The sequence below is a fragment of the Muscardinus avellanarius genome, assembly GCF_963383645.1.
Source record: "Muscardinus avellanarius genome assembly, chromosome: 1".
Classification (NCBI taxonomy): domain Eukaryota; kingdom Metazoa; phylum Chordata; class Mammalia; order Rodentia; family Gliridae; genus Muscardinus; species Muscardinus avellanarius.
In genome coordinates, this window is record NC_137786.1 from 126,925,642 (window position 1) to 126,947,721 (window position 22,080).

Genomic DNA, 22,080 nt, shown 5'->3' on the forward strand with positions numbered 1-22,080 from the left:
TGTTAGCCATGTGTACAAGATGTCACACTCTAAGGTGTTCAAATATTAGCTCATTCATATTTTCATCCTCATAACAACTTAAAAAATAGTATGTACTGCCCTTATCTCCATTTTCCAGGTAAAAAATCAAGGCACAGGACTTCCGGGAAGATGGCGACCGAGAAAAGCGGGGCTTAAGAGTCCCGCTAACAACCAATCTCCATTACCACAAAAAGAGCGCCTTTCATAGCCAGAAAACACCATCACCAGAAAAACAAAAAAAACCACCAGGCTCCAGAGAGAAAGTGGACTGAGAACAGAGCTCAGGGCCACAGAGGAGACACACGAACCCGAGGACGCGGCAGCAGCGCCATACTGCCGGCGGCAGCGGCGAACTCAGCGGACGGCTACAGCAAGCCAGGTGAGCCGCTGCGGAACAGCCAGGCGGGATCTTTTGGCGCAGACAGCATTTAAAGCTCCCAGTGGCTGAGCTCAGCACACGCTGCAGGGATTCAGAGTGGAAATCAAAACCAGAGAAGAAAAAATACACCAGCCTCATGGCCGAGGGCGTGGCAGAGGCGCCATATTGCCACTGGCGGCGGCAGCAGCAGTGAATTCACCGAGTCCAGTACAGCTACATCTGCGTACTCAAGAACAGTGAGTCAAATTGCGGGCCACAGAGGAGAAATCGCAGTATTGGGCCTCCTGGGACTTGACCCAGTGAGGGAGTGGTGGTGGCAGATATATCACACCATAGGAGAACGTGCAACCTGGCACCCCCCATAGTTTAAAGCAGCCTCTATCGACTCTCTGGGTCGGAGACTCTGTGATACAACCCAGTAAAGGAGTAGTGGGGTCTGAGATAATACAGACTCGAGATCCAGAGCACCTTAAGTGAAGCCATAGTGACCCAAGGGAAGAACCCAGAGAAGGCACAAACCTCCGAAATCATGGGAAAGAGGAATAACACTGGAGTAATGAATGTGCACAACCCCACAACATCAGAACCTGATAAAACAGAAAATCAGAGATTTCTAGAAGATCAAATCACGAAAATAACTGTAGAAATAATAGAGGTGCTTCGAAAAGAACTGAGAGAGAGCCAAAAAGAGATAAAGGATGCAATTAATGAAGTAAAGGCCTCAATTCAAAGCACAAACAACCGATTAGACCACATGGAGAACAGAATCTCGCTCTTAGAAGATGAGCAATCCAAAAATGAATGCATAGTTTCTAATCTAGAAAAAAATATCCAACAGCAGGAATCTGACATTGAAGAAATATGGGCCCATCTTAAGAGAGCTAACCTAAGAATAATTGGAATAGAGGAGGGAAAAGAAAGTGATACCAAAGGGATCAACAATCTCTTCAAGAAAGTAATAGCAGAAAATTTTCCAAATATAGAGCAAGAGGTTGATACACAGATCCAGGAAACTTATAGAACTCCCTTTAGACAGGATCGGAGAAGAGGATCCCCACGCCATATAATTGTCAAAATGACCAATGTGGAAGCCAAGCAGAGAATCTTAAAGGCAACAAAAACAAAGGGCCAAGTGACATTCAGAGGCAAGCCAACTAGAATCACTCCAGACTTCCCAAACCAAGTCATGAGAGCCAGAAGGGCTTGGAGTAACATATTCCAAACTCTGAAAGAAAACAACTTCCAGCCAAAAATTTCCTACCCAGCAAAACTTTCTATCAAATTAGATGGAGAAATAAGAAGCTTCCATGACAAACAGAAACTGAAGGAATTTATGTCTTCAAAACCAGCGCTAGAGAAAATACTCAAAGAGATTAACTACAAAGAAGAAATAGGTAACACACACCAGAACCAGAGAAACAAGAGTTTCCATCCAACAGACAACTAAGATTGGTTATCTGTGGAGATTCATTATTTATGTTAGTCTTTTACCTATCTCTAAGTTGTATTGTTTGCCTTTATTGTTGTTAATTTTTAGGATTTCTAGTTGGAATATTAATATACCTTCAGATATAGCATTTGGAAATATTTTATCCCATTCTATTAGTAACTCTTAACTCTGTTTACATTGTCTTTGGATATACAATATTTTCTTTTATTTTTTAGGGAGTTTGTATATTCTTCTGTTGCCTGTGCCATTGAAATCATATCCAAGAAATCACTGCCAATTTCAATGTTGTGAGGTTTTATGACCCAGATTTTCTCCTAAAAGTTTATAGTCTTAAGATTTATATTTAGGTCTTTTATCTATTTTGAGTTAATACTTGTATATGGGATTAGGTAAAGGTCCAATTTTATTCTTTTCCATGTAATTATTATTTTTCAACAATATTTAGTTAAAAGATTATTATTTCCACCACCAAATGTTCGTGGAAACCTTGTCAAAAATAACTTGACAATATAGGGAAGAATTTAGCTCTAGGCTTGTATTTAACTCCAATGGTCTATATATCTGCCTTTAGAACAGTACTACAGTGTTTCAATTATTGTAGCTTTATATGGTTTGAAATCAGAAAATATATATCTGCTTGCTTTGTTCTTTTTCAAAATCGTTTTGGGTATCTAGAATTCATATTCCATATTAGGATAGATTTTTTTCTGAAAAATAAATATATAAATATATGATAGTTTCACCTAAAAAAACAGAAAAAAATATGCTCTAGTAAGAAAGAAAGCAAAAAGAAATATTGAAATGCTATCTTTAAATCATCAAACACTTGGTATCAGACAAATGAAACTGTTATGTGAGATTATCATTTTTAATTTTGGATAAATTGCTATAATACTAGATGTCAACCACTAAGCCAAGCATGGGAGGGAGGGATGGGGAGAGAATGGGGTGGGGATCGGGTGGGGGCTGACTGGGCGATGTGTGCATGTATGTCTACAAAAGTTTGTATCCCACTATGATGTATGAATACAGTGCACCAATAAAAAAAATTTTAAAAAAGAAAAAAAAAAAAAAAAAAAAAAAAAAAAAAAAAAAAAAAAAAAAATCAAGGCACAGGAAGGCGAGGAAAAGTAACAGGAGCCATACTGGCTAATTACCTACCTCTAACTGGGTACCAGTTCTCATCCTGAGTCTACCCCCTGTAGGCACTGCAGTAACAGCACCCACGCTCATATCGGGTCCCTCATAGGTACTGCAAGAACAGCACTTACACTCATCCTGGGTGCCCATTGGTAGTGCAGTGACAGCACTCACAGTCATACTTACACTGGGTCCTCTGTAGGTACTGAGCATGAGCACTCAGGTGCATACTCATGCTGGGCTGCCCTCATAGGTACTGCAGTAACAGCACCCACGCTCACATTCACCGGGGCCCCCATAGGCATTGTAGTAACTGCACTCACATGCGTGCTAGTCCTCCCATAGGTACTATGGAAGCCACACTCATACCTACACCCAAGTTCACACTCACACTCACACTCACACTGGGTCCTCCGCAGGTACTGCAGTAACACCCTCACCGGAGCACTGTCCCCCACTCTGCAGAGCCTGGGAAACAGGGCTTGGGGTGCTGAGCTGCCTGCCAAGCTGCCTCCTGGAGTCTTCCTTCCCTGTTCTTATGCTGCATGCAGTACCTGAGCCTCCTCCTGGAGCTGCCGAAGAGAGGAGGTGACATGGCTGTGTTCCCTGGGTGGCTACATTCCTTTCTTTACATGCCCTGTCTACTGTTGTTTATTTGATTATACTCTGGGCAGAGATACCCCCATTTAATAACAAAGGACCAGGACCAGAGAGGCACAGCAACCTGCCCCAGGTCATGCAGCCAAGTGGTAGTGCTGGGCTTGGGCTGGGCTCCATTTCAGTTCTGAGCCCTCATTGCCCCTTGCCCTGAAGATCCAAAAGACAGAAGGAGACAGGACCTGTGGGCCAGCTGCTGTGGCCTTCCCTGTGCCACATCCTGGGCCCTGGGTGCCACCCTCAGAGGGGACACTGTGCCAGGTCTGGAGGGCACACAGGGCTTCATTCTCAGCAGCAGTGGCCCCCTGAAAGGAGCTGCTGGGCTAGAGACTGAGGGGCCTGGGCAGCCACAAAGGGTGCAGGAGGCCCAGGGCAGAAGTGCTGGTGGGAGGCTGTGTCCACAGCCTGATGACACCCGGCCATTCTCCTAGGAGTCTCATTAAAAATCAAATTGGCCTGAAATTGTGAGAGTAACACTTTTTTTTATTCTGATTTGAGCTTTACAAATTAGATTTCATAGCACATTTTAATCAGCTATGTGTGGTGGATTTCTCTTTCTTTGGTCTCTTCAAGTTTTCTGTTGTAATTAGACTGTTTCTGGCACCAAAACGGGAAAGGAGGGAAGAGATGGGAGAGAGAGAGAGAGATTGGAGAAAAAGTGGAGGAGTGAAGGGAGGTGAGCAGGAGAGAGATAGGGAACTGGAGAGGGAGGAAGGAGGACCTGAGGCTGAGGAGGAGGAGGGGCAGAGAGGAGGAGGGGGAGAAGGAGGGAGAGAGAGGAGGAGGAGGGAGAAGAAGAGGGGGATTGAGGAAGAGGATGAGCAGGAGAGAGAGGAGGAGGAGGAGGAGGGTGAGGAAGAAGGGGAGAGGGGGTGGGAGGAGGAGGAGGAGGAGGAGGAAGAGGGGAGGGGAGAGAGACCTCCTTCCTCTGCCTCTTTCTACTCTGCTCTAATGGTTATTTCACAGCTCTTTCTTTTATCTCAAAATCTTTCTTAGAAGAAGGGCATTGTCAAGGCAGCTGCAGTAGCAGCCAAGAATTGTGCTATCAGAGAGAATTATCAGGTTGTCAGTGGGAGCTGAAGGGGCTATAATGAGAAGCCCTAAAGGAAGGGCCCAAGTCCTCCAAAATGGCCCTTATGAGGTGTGCTGTCCCTTCCCCCCAGCCCTGCTTCTGCTTGTGGGGAAGCAGGAGGTTCTGGGTGACTGAACCTGGGGAGCCTGGTTGTGGGAGGCATCCTGGGGGGCCAAAGGATCTCTGGACTGTCACCGTGGAAACCTGGCTCTGGAGGATGGGAACTCAACAGGTGGCCATGGAGGTGGCCACGTAGCCACTAGCCACGTTGGAGGGTGTCCCAGAGCCAGAAGTTGGTGACAGGCACACCTGGAGCCTGCGGGGCTGAGTTGGAGCAGGAGAGGGCCAGGTGGGAGTCTCCAGCAGGGATCTGGCAGGCTTCACAGCACAGAGTCCCAGGGGTCACCAGGGCCTCACCTTGTGCGTTTGGACCCACTGGGATTTACTACAGAGCGAATGTTTCAGGAGATGAATATACAGCATTGTTTTGAAAACCACCCAAAGGAGATGACAGATTATTTTCTGGCGGGGTGGTGAGTACTCTTGACAATTTTCCTTTTTGGTCCATCTTTAATTTTTGTGCACTATGTTTAAACTACTAAAATTGCTTTTTTTCTTTATATCAGAGATGCTATTTCAGATCACCTTTTTTCTTTTTGTCGTCAGTGCTGGGGATCAAATTCTGGGCCTCACATATGCTAGACAAGCACTCTACCACTGATCTATACCTCCAGCTACACCTCAGCTGGGTCTCAAACTGAGTGTTGCTAAGTGTCTAGAGTCAACTGAAGTTGGGGTGCTGTGGAGGAGGAGGAGAGGAAGGAAGAGGGATGGAGTTACTCTCTCCTGCCCATGGGGTGGGCCTTGAGGTCCTCCTTGCCCAGGGCTCCCGGGAACACAGTTTGCAAGCCATCAATGCGCGGTTATTGCTCAAAGAATGCTCTTTATCTGGTCTCTGGTTCCCTGTTTTCTTTCCTATCCCTAGTGCCTTGGAGACAATCCTGAGTGGACAGTCACTCCTGCAGCACTGTCTATTTTACATATGTTGATAGAGACCTACTATGAAGCAGGGGTCCTGTTTGCAAGGAACAGGTATATAGCCTGGAGCATGGTCATCAGACCAGGACCATCTCTGAATGTGCACAGAGTAGGCGCTTCACCCATACAGCTCCTGCTCAGTGCAGACTCCACACACCAGGTCACACCTCAGTTTCCCATTCCTCCTGGTCAGTGACACCTCCGTTTTCTTGCCCCCCGCTCCCCACTGTGGTTCTGGGGATGGAAGCTAGGGCTTGAGTGTGCTAGGCAAGCGCTCTCCTTCTGAGCTGTGCCCATCCTCTTGCTTCCTTTTTCATTTGTCACTGTTACATAGTTGGCCCAGCCTTCCTCCATATCTTTCTCAGACTTGCTGTTTCTTCTTCAGTTTTCTGCTATAGACCAAAGACTGTGCCTCCATCACCTCAGCCAGGTTTTTTTTTTTTTTTAAGCTGGGATTGAATCCAGGGACAGTCTACCTCCAAACTATACCTCCAGCTGAGGTCCTAAGTTGCGGAGGCTGGCCTTGAACCTGCAATCTTCCTGCCTCAGCCTCCCAGCTATGGAGATCACAGGTGTGTACCACTGTGCCAGCTAGCTTGGGTTCTTTCAATAGACTCTGAGGTTTCCCTCGCTTCATCTGTTGCATGTACCACCCTGGATACTTCTTGTCAAATCGCCACTCCCTTCACATCTCCCTCTGTGGCTCCCCACTGCCTACAGGACAACATGTCCCTCCTGTCCTGGACCACCTGCTTCTCTATGGACAGACTCCCCTTCTCCCCAGGCACTCCACAGCACCCCTGCTGGCTGCTTACTGATGACCCCTCTCCATGTCCTTCTGGGTCCATGCTCCTGGGATGCACCCTTGACTCTACCCAGCCCTCCCTGAGCAATGCTGCCCACCATTCATGCCCAGTTCTGTTCCCAGGCAGCTCCTGCCACTCAGACCCTCTACTCTTTTTCTCTTCCTCCCCACTTCCTGTTTTCCCTTCTTGTCATCTACTTCAATCTCTTAAACATTTATAGAGTTCTTACTATATGCTGATGTTGAAGAAACAAAGACAAGGAGCCAGAGCATACCCTCCTTGCCGGTGGAGGCCATGGCTGTCTCTTCCTCTTCTATCCCAGCGCCTGCCCAGTACATGAACCAAACACACCTCTGGCAAATGTACCTGCGTGCCTGTAGCTTACCTACTCTACACTGTCTCCTGAGATTTGTGTTCACTGTAGGAAAGTTGTTTTCATGTTATAAACCACTGACCAGGCAGATATTATGCTGAGCTCACCATGGAGAAGGAGAGAGGTGAAATATAAAGGGGACAGGCCAGAGTCTGGAGGAGTCAAGCTTTACAGAAGAAAAAAAATCACTGCATTATTCATGTGAGAGTTACTACATGCCAGGTCTTGGTGTTTGAAAGTACATTGCACCTGCTGTGTGTGCTAGCCATCACTACCCATATTTTACAGATGAACTGAGTGCTATAGTTTGGATGTTAAATGTCTCCCAAAGGCCCACAGTTAAAGGCATAGTGTTCAGGTTGGCACTATTGGAAGATGGTGGGAACTTTGAGAGGTGGAGCCTATGGGGAGGTCTTTAGGTCATTGGGGACATGCCCTTGAAAGGGATTGTGGGAGCTCACTTTCTTCCTCTCTCTGTTGCTTCACAGCCACGAGGTGAGTGGTGTTGCTCTGCCATGGGCTTCCTGCCATCATCACCTGGCACTATCCTCAGAGGCCTAAAAGCAGTACTGCATCCATCGATCCACTTTATCCCGCACTGGGACCTCCAAAGCTGTGAGCCAAAGTAACCCCTTTCTCTTTCTAAGTTGATCCTCTCAAGTATTTGTTATAGTGATTGAAAGCTGACCGATGCAATGAGGTTCACAGACATGAAAGGACTCGCCCAAGGTCACAGTGTTGGCCCGGGTATTACATGAACCCAAGAGTCTCTGGCTGCAGCCTCACCTTAGCACAACCATTCGTGGGCTCTTAAATTAAGGGGCCCAGAATCTGGATTTTGAGTCTCGTTGGTGTTCACCTCACCAACCAGGAAGCCTCCTCAGAGGAGGCACAGGATCTTTGGTGTAGCTCTTGCCTTGGGGTTGCAGACAGGTGCCACCATGCCCACCTACCTGGGTTCTTTCAGTAGACTCTGAGGCTGCTAAAGTTTATATAGGCTGCTTTCCAGCTATTGGTTCACAAGACTTAAGGTTGAGGCTGAAGTCTGGCACTACCACCAACGGGAGGCATAAAAGAAAGAAGGGGTGATGTCTTTTTCCTACTATTATTGTACAATAACCATATCGTTATATATGTTCTGAAAATAATTCTATGCAGACAGTTTGCAACTGATGATGGTTTGACTAACGATTTTCGACTTCACAATGGTGCTAAAGTGACCCCCACGCAGTAGAAACCATACTGTCAATTTTGAATTCTGAACTCTTCCCGGGCTAGTGATAGTGATACAATCCCCTCTCCCAGTGCTGGCCAGGGGCAGTGGCCACAGCTCCCAGTCAGCCTCACGATCAGTGTGCTGTGTTGCTAAGCTGTGATTTTTTGAACATTAGGTGTGATTACACAAAATTTTAACTGGTGATATTTTGGATTCATGAGGGGTTTGTTGAGATGTAACCTCGTTGTAAGCTGAGAAGGTCTGTATTATAAGTAATATGTTTATTGTTATAAAGCTCATCATAGGTAGCTAACTTTTATTGAATATCAGGCACATAGTAAGAGCTTTATGTGGACAGTTTTGTTAAATCCAGTCGAGGCCTCTGACATGGGTGCTGTAATAGACCCAAGTGAAGATGTGATTGTCTGGAGCCCACTGTTCTGGCTGAGAGAAGGAACATCAGCCCCACTCATCTTGCCCCAGAGCTGTATCCAAAGGTCGTTTTTTGGGCCACACACACTTTACCATGCAGTCCTTGTCCCCTGGGGACTCACAGACACCCCCAACCCCAGCAGCCTCTGCTCCCTTACCAGTGCTAAAGGAGGGTGTGGATTAACACCATCACCAGTTCTGTGAATGGATCAGAGCCAACCACCTATCCAGGTAAGATTCTTAAGAAGGTGGACATAGGCCTGTGGGTGCTCCGAATCACCCCCTCTCACTACCACATCGGCCCAAAGAACCCCTCTGTCCCATCACACTGTGGACTGGGAAGTCCCTTTGAGATGGAGGAGGTAGTGCTGTGGTAATGAGTGGGGTCCGGGTATGAGATCAATCTGGGTTTGAAACCTGGCTCCTCCTACTAATGTGCTGAGCCTCAGTTTTTCTTTCTGTGAAATGGGGACAAGACGATCTGCCCTAGAAAGTCGTTGTGGAGATGATAGATAGTAGGTAGATAGATAGAGAGATGGATGGATAGATAGATGATAGATAGATAGCAAGCACATCTGGGCCATTTGGTTCAGACTTGACTCCCAACTGTTTGGTGGAAAGGTCCTTTTTCATCAAGAGCTCTTATTGCTTCCCCAGAGCTGCCCTGACTTTGAGCAGCAGGCCATGGCTGCTGAGCACCCTGGCACCATGGGCAGGGTGGGCAGCATGGCCTGGAAGGGCTGGCAGATCTCCACTGGCAGAGAGTGGAAGGTGAGGTGGGCTCTCGTACCAGTGGTTATTGAGAATGTGATGTCTCCTGCTCTTCTCTTTGCAGGGCCACAGCTTAGTTTCCTAGCATTCTCAGGTGGGTCTTAAGGCTGGTACCTGGGGTGGGCAAGCCCATATGTCCAAGACAAGTGGCCAGCTGTGGGCCTGATGGAGTTGGGGGTCATCTGGGCACTGAGAGCCAGCTTGGTTCCTTTCTGACTAGCCGAGTTTGCGTCCATTTGTGGAGAAATTCCATGCCTGCCCATGGTGCAGGCGGGTGGCGCAGACCTCAGGGAACATGCTTGACCTCTCCCACCTTTGATGGGTTTGGTATCTGCAGAAATGTTTTTGCTTGCTGCAAGGGAGGATGGGTTCTGCTCTCGGGAAGGAAGGGCCCCACAGAACTGGGGTCCCAGGGATTCTAAGACAAAGCCATGCCTGACCCCAAAGGTGTGACTACCCTTGCCTTCATGTGAGCCCCCATGCTGCTGTGGCCTGGGCAGGCAGAGAGAGCGCCTTGCCAAGGAGCCCAGTGGACATCTGTAATACTGCAGTAAGGGCTGCTGGGCTATAGAAGACAGGTGGCAGGTGTCAATGTAGCATCCTGGTCTGATGGCCCCTCCTATGCAGTGCTCTTGTCCCAGCTTGGCAGGTGCAAGGAGCAGGAAGAAGCGGGGTGCTGAGTAGGTGTGGCTGGAAAGGATAAAGAAGAGGGGGAGCTCAGCTCCGCTTTGGGGCCACAGGAGTACCAGTCTGTGTCACCTGCACAGGTGCTGGTGATGGCCAGTAGGAGGAAGATTGGAGGCAGCAGCGGCAGCCGGTGGCACTATGAGGGACAGGTGCGCCTGGCCCAGGAGGGGGAGCAGGTGGGTCCTAGAGGAAGGCTCTGGTCCTGAGGTGGAGTGGGGGGCAGACCTTGGGTGGCCACCTCCACCCCAGCCTTGGCTTCCTGCCAACCCTCTGTCCTCAGCTCAGAGCAGCCCAGGCTGTACCCTGTCACCCCAGCTCTTTTTTGGGGCTAAGATTTCATATGAGCATAGAAAATTACCTGGCTCGGGAAGTCCCTGCCAGCTTTCAGGGATGTAGTTAGGGCCCGGTGCTTCTGTACAAACACACACACCTTGGGCCCCTGCTCTGAGGTTGCTCTTCAATCCTCAGTTGTTTTCTGGGAGGGCAGGTGTTTGAGCATGGAGAGCTGAGGTTAGAGGATCAGATTGTGCGATGTGATGTCGCTCCAGCAGTGCTCCAGGGCCTGGCCATCACAGTGGGCACAACACGCAGCTGTGTTTGGGGATGGAACAGGCCTCTCGGCTCCACCTCTTCCCCAGCCACAGATTTTCTGCCTTGATATCAGATTTTGATTGAAAGCTTTTATTCTTACAGAATGTTATAAACCTTCTAGTTCAGATATTTTGGGAGAAGTTTTTTTTTTTCTTTTCTTTTTTTTTCCCCTGGGGCTTAAGTGCTAGCTAAAGAAACCAAGGTGTAGGTGTCCAAGCTTTTAGGGATCTTGGCCCCTCTCCTCTCCTCCCCTCCCCACTTTCTTCTTTTCTCCCTCTCCCCAGCACCCTTCCACCTTCCTGATGCCCCTCAGCACAGGCCCAGGCCTGTTCTGCTGTCAGGGTCACCTGGGAGCTCTGGAGGGGACTGGTCCCCACAGTCTATAGGGCCCAAGAGTCCATGGTGTGTGATCTTCACGTGCCCAGCTTGCAGAGAGAGAGAGAGAGAGAGAGAGAGAGAGAGAGAGAGAGAGAGAGAGAGAGAGAGAGAGAGAGAGAGAGAGATCACGGGCCCATGGTGGTCAGGGTCTTCCCAGGCTGAGCTCAGAGAACACCTTGACTCGCTCATCCCTGCCACCTGACTGTCAGTTCCCAGTCTTCTGGGGACACATTCCAGCAGAAACCTGCCACCTCTGCCTCAACTCTCAGGACATTCAGTGAAATTTACTGGGAGTTCACGGGGTCTCATTGACCACTGGTCACTAGACTCTAAGAGGCCCAGGGACTGATTTTAGAGAGGTCACAGTCAAGCTCTTTTGGGGTTTAGGAAAGGCCTGCTTCAAGCTTTGGACTGAGGAGAGGGTGGCAGAGAGGCTTCCTGGGGAGGAATTATGATACAGGGAATGTGCAGAGGAGAAACGTCATTTTGGGATAGAAGAAATGCAAGCAAAGGCATGAGTGATAAATACTATTAGCTTCTTATTTGGGGCCCCTGATCTTGCCAGGGCCGAGGCCTGGACAGTACAAAAGACACAGGATCAGGCTGGCCTGGGAAGGAACTCAGACCTTGTTTCTAGCGGTGTGACCTGGGGCAAGCTCCTCGCCCTCTCTGAGTCTCGGTTTCCTCTTCTGCAAAATGGAGATGGCACACCCACTTGGCGAAGCTGCTATAAGGATGTGTGTAAATGTGTGCAGAGTGTGTTTCATGAAGGATTGTTCTTGTTGTCATCACTATTCTTCCAAGCCCAGGAATGTTGAGACTGGGGCCAGAGCAGCCCCTGTCAGGAGGGGTCCTGGAGAATGGACTTTTTGCAGATCTGAAGGAGGACCAATCAGAAACCCGCTTCTTCCTATCAGGGTGCGGCAAGAGATCAGAGCGCCAGAGCCTCCCGCTGCCGCCTGTCCCCGCGGCTTCAGTCTCCTGGAGCATCAGGTCAACGATGCAGAAAAGACTCAAATGTCACTGTCTGCTCGCTTATTAGTGACCAATCGGGGAAGGCTTAAGAATACTCATACTGGGGATATTTATCACCGCCTTTCTTCCAGCCCATGTGCAGCAAATTGCCTCTTATGAGATTAAGCAAAGCCATCTGTGTCCTGAGAAGCAAGCAAATGGGAGGAAGGGGAAAAGGAGGAGACAGACAGCTCAGAAGCCGCTGGGGACCCCAGATCAAGGCCAGGTGGGGCAGGAAGCGACACAGGCAGGCTGGCCCGGCTCCTGCCTGGAAGCCCACGTCTTGACTTCTGCTTTCCTTCTGCTCAGCACAGGGCCAGCTCCTAATGCAGAAGAGGCTTTGGGAGATTTCCAGGAAGCCCTGTCATGACCTATGTAGGGGTGAAGGGTTAGGGTGCAATAGCCTACCAGTTGATATCTAACCTAATAAATCTGATTTTTATGGAGAGTTTAAGAAGTGCCAGTGACTGGGCCAGGCCTTGGAATGCTCTGGTGTCCTGGGCAGGGGAGAACCCTCACCCCAGCAGTCTCTGAGGCCTTGGGAAAGGCTTAGGACTGGAGGAAGCAGAAATCTGCAAGAGAAACTGGAATAAAAGGCAAAAGTGACCTCTGAGCAAAGTCCTTAAGAAGGAGCCATAGCCTGGCTGCTTCTGAAGTGGCCAGCAAGGGTAGGTCAGGTGGGAGTGGGAAGGAAATGTTCCCTGGGAGAGGGAACAGCCTAAGCAAAGCTTGGTGGTCAGAGTGTCCAGGGAGTAAGTCTTGGATGCCGCATGGTTTCGACAGGATCTTTGGTGCTGCTGTTGTGGCTGGATGCCCTGTGGAAAATTTCTTAGTCCGCCTGAGCCTTGGCTTCCCCACGGAGTAGCTAGCACTGCTTGTTGGGTTGTTAGCAAGCATGGAACAGGACATTTGGTATGAAGAGCACAGGACCCTTCCTGCCTCTGTGACGGCAGCTCTCACCATCATTACTGACCTGGTGTAACTGGTACATGGGAAGAGGAGATTGATTTCACATATCCTCAAATACCTACTGAGAAGTTTTCATTCATGAGAAGTCATCAAAAGTTGTGGACACATGTGCCCAGATCTGAGTTTTAGAAAGATGCAGTGGTCGCAGCAAGGAGGAGGGGTGAGGGGGGCCATCTGGAGATAGGAAGACTGAACAGGAAGATTTTGCTGTCATAAGGGCTCGGGCTAATGCTGCATCAGCGGAAAAAAAAAAGAAAATGGATTTAGGAACCATTTAGAGGTGGAATTGACAGAACTCGATGGGTGATGGGGGAGACAGAGGCCTACAGCCCTCAGTCCTTGCCTTGCAGAACAGGGTGAAGGGGTGATGGTGGAGTCATCTGCTCTTAGACAGAAGGCTGGCTGGAGGTGAGATGGTGAGTTCAAGTGTAAGTGTGTTAATAGAGGGGGCCTGGAATTGCTCAGGTGAAGATGACATCATGTATGTAACTGGGTCTGTGTATCTGGAGCTGGGAGGAAGGTGTGGAATAACACATTTGCTGAGCACTCTCTCTGGGCCAGGCATAGGAAAAGTGCTATTACAACATGTCCTTTCATTTGGGGTTGACCTGAGAATTCATTTCTGAATATGTGAAGTTATAAATGTGCATGTGACTAATTAAAAGGGACATAGTTGCTTTAGGTTCTGGTTGTTGGGACCAGCTATCTGTAGTTTGCACAGGCTTTGAGCTTTTTTCGGGTGGTAAGAGGCCATCTAGCCCAATATTTTTGGGTGATGATGAACGTTCCAGAAACCATGCTAGAATTTTGTTTGGGCTTTTATAGGAGAGCGCGAACCCTCTTCTCAGGGCTGGACAAAGGGCCAGAAAGAGCAGGGGCACATTCTCCCTCCCTTATTCCTGGCCTGTGATTCCTTCAGCCTCACACTCCTCTCCCTAGGACACACGATCCGCCAAGGTTGTCCTGGACAGTGTGGGTCTTTAATGAAGAGCGATCGGGCCAGCCGAGGCAGGGTGAGTCCAAAGTCACTATAAATCCTTTGCCTACTGATTATCAGCCTCACATTCCCGGCCAGTGTCTGCACTGTGCTCATTAGTGGCAGGGAGAGGACCGCCTCCATCGATCCAGCCAAGGTCTGGGCGCCACAAAGACACTGATAAGTGACTTCTGGAAGTACTGGCTCTCCGTGCCTGTGAGGGAGCCCATCTATCCCTGCCCGAGGTCAGCAGAGGTAGATGGAGACAGCAGAGCAGCGTGGGTTTGTGGCAGTGGCAGGAGGGGGCAGGAGGAAGACACTGGCAGCCTTTAAGCCAGAAACCAGATGCTGTCTCTGGTCTGCTGCTGCCTGGTCCGGAGACTAAGTTCCTGTCTTCATCTGCACTGCTGGCCCCTGTGATTTCAGGTTTGGAATATGCACTCTCAGAACCAGTACTGTCGGAGCAGCAGGGGGGAAGTAAGTTCTGCTAAAGAGCAGCAATAGAGCTTCCTGGAGGAAACTGTCCTTTGCGGGGTAGGCAGTGGTGATGGGCAGAGTGCACGTGCGCAGTAGCCTCTTAGAGGGCATCGGCTAGGGTACTATTGGAACAGGATGGAGACTAGATTTGGATCAGCTGGCCTCACATTGCCCAGCATCACTCATCCCTTTTTCTAAGGCTCCAGTAGAGACACAGGGACCTGGCTCCTGGCCCTGAGCACCCAAACCTCTGCCACCTCTTAGCTGTGTGCCCAGGGCTTGACTCTGCCCTCCCCTGAGGTGCAGGTGCTGCTTCTGCAAGATGCAGGGCCCAGACCACTAGTCAACCTGCTAGGCCTCTTCTGGTCAACCTGAATGTGCTATGTTCCTGTTTATCTAAAGTTCCATTTTGGGGTGGGGGAGGACAAAAATAAAAAAGTAAAAGCAAATCTCAGATCTATGTCCCAGACATTATTATTACTATGTTAAACAAACACCTTAAAATAAATTTTTTTTTGTGCTGTTGTGGGTCTTGGCAGTCAGAATGGTTTTAAAACGTCCATGTGCATAAGAACCATCTGCAGAACTGGCTAAAATACAGGTTCCTGGACTCCATTTCACAGGTTCTGGGGCAGTACTACATTTTAGCGGCTTCCTTGTGGAATCTCTCTGCGGGTGGTTTCTGGACATCATCAGAGAAACATTGTATGCAAACAGTAGGGAGTCAGCGACAGGGTCCTTTCTAAGTTTTAGCTCTGAGTCACTGTGGATCCTCCATCCAATTCCTTTCTTTTCCCGAGTGTGCTTGCTTTGCCCAACTGCATAGTTAAGGGCACTGGACAGTCAGTAGCTTTCAGTTTATGAAATCCTTTTGTTAAGGAAATCTCACAGGAAACCTCAGTGTATGAAATGGGGGAGGCAGGGCTGAGGTAGAGCCAGAGAACGGATCCTACCCCTGGCCCCATGCAGCAGACTTCGAGGTCTCTCTGTGCCACACTCAAAAGATTTAGAAGGTGCGGTATGTTTTCAGTGACTGAAGGTGTTCCTGTAGCTATAGCCCACTGACAGGCATGAATGCAAGCCCTGACGCATTTGGCTGAGGCAGCCTGACTCGAGCACCAGCTTCCTTTGGGCCCTCTCTAGCCATGCATTGGGCATCACAGCTGCAATGTGGTGCTTACTGAGGCTTCTCGTGGCCGCAGTTGTTCCCAACTGGAAAGAAATCATCTTCGTTCAATGTCCCAAATTTCTCCCCTCTTGGAAACTAAATACAATCAACTCTTAATTATCTTTGCTAATGGAGAGGAGCAAGGGTGTGAATGAACCAAGTGATGGACAATCCGAAATAATGAATAATCCCAAAGAATGTTTATTTTTGACATCAGAATGCATTTTAGTATTCATGTTTGAATATGGATGTGTTTGATGTTCTGGGAATTTTTAATACCTAAACACACACACACACACACACACACACACACACACACACACACACCTGACGGAGCTCCCTCCCTGTCTCCTCCTCAGCTGAGTGGCAAACATCACCTTGGGTACTAGTCCAATGTTAGTGCTGGCCACACGCTCACCCTCCCCAGCTGGCGTCTTTCTGGCTCACACCTTCCCTGGGAAGGGATGGGGATATTAAACGATTGTGCCTTTAAAGGACTTTCATTCCCTTCGGGTTTCATGCAAATAAGAGCAAAATAAGAAGCTGTGAAATGTTAACAGAGGACTTCATTAAGCAAACTTGGTGATAGCATTTGCCAGGAATGGGGACAATTTGCCAACAGAAAATTGAGAGCTGACTATATATGTGTCCTAATTAAAAAAGTGATTCTTTTTCTCACGGCTCTGGGATCTTGGGCCCATTCTTCTGGTTGGTTTAGATGTTCACCACAAATACCTCTGGGGGGCACTTTATACTTCACAAAACACGTCACACCCATTACCTTACTTAGCCCACCCTCACAATGCCCAGTGGAGAAAGTTCCTTTACCAGACTCATGCAGAGACTTGACCAGCTTAGGCTCAAAGCCCGTTAGTGTGTCTTTTCCCCTCGGCTTTCTCCCACCTCACTCTGCCTCTTTCATCACTACAAGATAGGGGCCCTGGCCTGGGCTCCGATTATGTGTATGAACAGGAGAATGTAGCAGTAAGGAAAGCAAAGCTAACTTGCTGGTGGCACACACCCGTAATCTCAATACTTGGGAGGCTGAGACAGAAGAATTGCAAATGTGAGGACAGCCTTAGCAACTTAACAAGACCCTGTTTCAAAATAAGAAATACAAAGGGCTTGGGGGTTGTAGCTGGGAAGCAGAATGCCCCAGTACAAAACAGAACAAAACAAAAGTTAACTTGCAAGAAGTGATCCAGTCTTTCTGAATGTTTGAAGTAGAAATGCTTATGAAGGAGAGTTGTGCAGGCTGGAAGTACTGAGAACAAGGAGAGGTAGTGTGCAGACTCCTGGAATGTCTTCTCTTCCCAGGCTGTTTGGGATGGGTCTCTGAGCCCAGGCATCTCTGAAGATGGGCTGGCCACAGGAAGGATGGAATCGGCAGGGACAGAGCCCCTTGGAAGTAGGAGTAGCCCCAACACCTGGTTAGCTGTTTCTATTACAATTCTGAGAGACAGAGAGAATTTTATGGATTGGGAAATGGAAGCTCAGAAAGGATAAGTAATCCAATCAGTCTCAGTATGTAAGGAGTCTAGGATTTAGCCACTGGACTCCCTTACCGTCTTAGTTTACACAACTGTACTGGGTCAGCGAGGGGTGTTTGATCCATGTGTTTCCTCTTCAGGAAGCAGCACTGATTTCTGTGCCCCAACTGCTCCAGTGTGCTCCAAAAACAGATACAAAGCTGAAGGGACATCTACTTCATGCCCTCCCTATTCCACTTGTACACCAGAGAAGACTTTGATGCTTCCATGATGCTCCTGGGGCTGAGATTAGCTCTTTGGGCAATAATTTAGGGCAAAAATCCTCTGCACCTTGGTTGAGGGATGGCCGTTTTTAACCCTACACTGGCATAATCCCATACAGAACACATCCCAGGCAGTAGCTTTCTCAGCTCCATCCTGGGCTCGATGAATAATGACTTCCATTCCCCACACTGCTGGAGCTTTGGGTCTTTGGAACAGCCACTGTGATGCTGAAACACTTATTTGTTGTGAGACAACCCAAGGAAGGCCAGCTGGTGCCTGGCTAAGACTTTCTGCTGGGGTCCAGGATCAGGGGGCGGTTAATGGTCCGCCATCTTGGGAGACATGGCCCCATTCTTGCCTACCTCCTAGGACATCTCTATTTTCTGGCTGGAGTGCTCCTGTAGATGCTGACGGCTCCTTTAATAGGAGAGTTACTCATGGCTTTGCTGGAGAGAACAGAGCAGTTTTCAAACCTCCTCCCCTAAACGCAGCAATATTTGGTAACACTTGGAGTCTTGGGGAGAGAATTCATGTCCGTAATTAGTTACTGTATATCACCGTTAGTACTCTGCTCAGGATTTACTGGGCAAATACCATTTAACTGCACAATAACTACAGGTCCTTGCTGCTTATTGGGTAATTTACTAAGGCTGGGAGAATGGGGCAGGAGGGACGCTGAATAGGAGGTATTGTAACCCCTTGAATCAAACTTTATGAGTTTGGGTTTGGCAGGGAGGCGGCTGCTTGTAGCCAGCTCTCGTTACTTTGTTTTGCAGAGTTGGCTGATGGTTTGCTTCCTTCCTTTTATTTATCGCAGAAGGAGAGGCCAGGGACTGGGGTCTGGGGCTGTCCAGGGCTACCTGGGGTTATGGAAGGGCCTTTTGACAGAGAGAGACTTTGGCTGGGAGTCTGCAACAGAAACTCAGCTGCGTGTCCTGGGGCTCCATTCAGCCTCTGCCATTTACTGCCTCCACGGGTCCCTTTTTCTATCTGGGCCGCTGGGTGGAGAGTGCAGGGAGCTGTCCTTGGTTGGCAGCATGAAGTAATCATTGAAGTCCTCTCTTCTCTTGCAAGTATGGGGGTGTTGCTTGGGAAGCAGCCATTGCTGGACACTTGGCCGACATTCTCGGCCCTAATCTGTTTGAGCAAAGTCTGTCTTTGTTTGGCCATGCACTGTCCAAACTCCTCTAACCTATTTAGGCCATGGAGAGGGGAAGAGACACAATAATGAAAAACTCAACGTGCAACATCGCCTTACGCAATCTAATAAATTACTTGGTAGCCGGCTGCCAACTCAGACTAAGCCCAATATTGCCTGCAGTAATTATTTGGATCAAATGCAGTTTATCTGCTTCATATTTGTGCTTCTGTGCTCAGTGGTAACTTATAAATGTCATTGTGGTGTTTATTTGTTATAATGAAACTTAATGGCATTGGAAGCTAGGAGCAGAGCTGGTGGGGCGGCAGGTTTAAAACAATCTCCTCATCTCTGGAGAAGGAATGAGTCACGATAACATGAAACTGCCCTACAGGGAAGAGATTTGCAGAGATGGTCGGCTCTCCTGCTGTGTGTTGGACTGGAGAGAGTCAGGAGCTCTGAGACAGCTCTGAGGGGAGCTGTCCTTGCCTCCAGGGACATCCACTGAGAGCAGAGAAGATTTGGCTGTGTTTAACCTGGTTCTGCCCTGTCTTGTCCTTGCTCCATTTTTTTTTTTAGGGGTGGGAGGTGTTCACTCTTCACACCTCCTGATAGCTGGCCCAGATAAGAGATACTCATTACCCAGGGACTTGGGAGACTGAAGCATTGATGGATGGAGATGGAAAGGATGACTGTATAGAGGACAGATACCCAGGAGGAGGCTTGGAAGAAGAGGAAAGGGAATGAAAGAAAAAATAGAGAATTCTCACGGGCCTAAAGAGGGGATGGCAGGCTTGCTTCCTGGATCAGGAGCGTGAGCTGGCTGTAGGAAGCACAAGGCATGTATAAATCAAGAAAGAACTGGCAGAGGCTGGACGGCAGGTGCCCACTGGCCCTGCAGAAGTCCTGCAGGTGAAGATGGGCTCTTTACAGCAGGCTTTTGGTTTCACACACCCCCAGGTTCTGCCATTTACTAGCCGTATGGCTTTTGGCAAATTATTTCTCTTTCTTGATCATTATCTTACATGGGCATTGGGGATAATAAGACACTTCCAGGATTATGTGTCAGTAGTGACTGGCACATTGTGATGTTCAGTAAAGGTCTACTGCGCATATAGATAAATAATACTCCCCACCCCCATGTGTATTACAAACCCTCTTCCCAACAGCTGAGCGTGGATTTAAACTTTACCCTGTTCAGGTGTTCTCAGTTTTCCATTCTTCCTTCCTACCTGGGGGCATTCTAATGCCAAGCTGTACCCCCAAAGCTTTTTATTTTTTATTTTGAAAACAGGGTCTAAGTTAGTGAGGCTAGCCTTGAGCCTATGATCCTTTTGTTTCAGCCTCCAAAGTATTGGGATTACAGGCTTACACCACCATGCCCATCTCAGAGATGATTGTCTTATCCTCATTTTATAGTGTGGAAATGGAGGCCCAGAATGGTTAATAGTAAGTTGTCCAAGGCTAGCCAGCTGGTTTGTGGAGTGGGCATCGGTTCTCCTACACCCCAGGGCATTGCTCCTGGCATTAGTCCTACTTGGAAAGACCTCTCCTTGGGAGGCTGAGCTAATCGCTCCTGACTAGCTGCTCCTGCTCCCTGGAGACCAGGTCCGGAGCTTATGCTGACCTCCCCTGCATAACCCAGAGGCAGAGTGAGTAGGGCTCTTTCTGACCATTTCATCTTAGTACTGCACTTAACCGATCATTCATAAAATATTTATGTTTCTCCCCTCAGTGACATGCTCATACAAGGCTCCTAACATATGAATATTAATGAGGATTATTAATCATTGCTATTTCTCCCACTAGCCTATCCCCTTCCTCCGTGTGCCTCCTGTTTTGATCTCAGCACAAATGGGACTAAATTCGAGGAATTAACCTGGAACACCAATAACAATGCCTTGCATTTTACCACACTTTATATTTTTTCGTAGCACCTGCACAACCTGTATGCCTATTTTATCTTCATAATTAATATGTGGAGGAAAGAGGGCTAGCATTGTGAGTATACCCATTTTGCAGATGAGAAAAACATAGGTTAAAAGAGATCCAGGTCAGTCACGTTACCAAGTAGGAACAGAACTAATTTTTAAAAACATTCGTTTGTTTTGGCTCCTAATGAAATGGTCTCTGGGAAATGGAGTGTGTTTGCTTCATACAAATCAATAACAGTGTATTTTATTTGTATGGAACTTAATGGCGTATAAAGAGTGCTCATCCATGTTACTTTACTGTCCTCGTAAGGCAGGTGTAATTTATTCTCGCTTGACAAAGCTCTCATAACTAGCTAGTGGCAGACTTGGGTCTCAAACCATTATTCTCCAAAGTGGATTCCAAGGAGCACTAGGCTCGATGCTTGCTATGGGAAAAATGATTTTGTGGGTGGATGAGTTTGGGAAATTCTGTGTGGACTGTGTCCCCTTTTGATGGCCCATCATTCCCCTTGCTGTATTAAAGTCTCTGAGATGATCTGTAGGAAAAAGACTTGTTTAGCTAGATCTCACCTTGCCTCCCCCACCTATCTACCCATGGAGACCACATTTCACAGAAAACCTATTTACACGCTAGAGAAATGCCGTTCCAGGGGAGTGTGTATGCGCCATCTCGCCTCCTCTGCAGCTCTGGAGACAGGGCTGGGGAGAAGAGTGCAGGGGGAGAAGAGGACAGGAAGAGGCATCCTTTGGGGATGGCAGAGCGGAAGCACCTCTGCCCAGTCTGCCTCTCTTCTTCCTGTTTTCTCCTGGGCAGTGAAGCCCAGAGAATCCATTCACTATCAGGCACAGGCAGCCCACCTCTATCTGGGGTCGTATTAGAGGTATCACCTGACAGGTGCGTAGAGTCTGTACGTGGTGCATTGTGGGGGATTCAGGGTTGACAGTTCAGGCTAAAGAAGAAGTACACAGGGACACATGGTACATGCTCAGTCATGTCTGTCCTCGGTGGCAGCGGGGCTGGTCACTACACTTGTATCACTCAAACACACAAAGATCCCCAGAGCAGAGTGAGTAAGAAGACCAGGGGTTGCCTCTTAGCTTTAGGTTGTAATGGCTCTATGCCTTTAGGTAATCAGTTTCATCTCGCTGGGCTTCAGTTTCTTCATCCTCAAAATAGAGATAAAAATACCCACCTTGTGCTGGAGGTGGGGGTTAGATGATGCAAGTGTGTAAAGGGACTCCCTCAGCCCACGTCTTCACAGCTTAGCTCTGAACCCCTTCTCCCTCTCTCTCTCAAAGTCCCCAAATGTTACCCCAGTTAGAGCAAAAGGGTTTCCCTGCCTTTGTGCCTCAAGAGCACAAGTCTGCACTTTTCTTTGGCTCTTGCACCACTCTTCCATCTTCTCTTTAATACTTTAGTCAGTGCATTGTATTATGCGTCACAGCAAGAGTCCAAGTGATACATTCAGACATGCCTACATCAGATGGCATGTCTGTTCTTCTACCATATGCCTATGCCCCCATTGGGCTCAAGAATCTCTGAGGGCTGTCACTGGCCCTGTCAGATACACAGGAAGCCTGCAGGCTGGACCCCTTTGGAGTCTGCAGGCAGCTTCCAGTTGCAGTATCTATAACCCTT

The 22,080-nt window shown here is 48.3% G+C and overlaps 1 protein-coding gene across 3 annotated transcripts in view; it reads right to left on the reverse strand.

Moving 5' to 3' along the window:
* Positions 1–22,080, reverse strand: part of KIRREL3 (kirre like nephrin family adhesion molecule 3) — a gene marked incomplete at both ends in the record, with an annotated part of 594,525 nt that overhangs the window by 114,427 nt on the left and 458,018 nt on the right. The gene's annotated exons all lie outside the window — the stretch shown is intronic.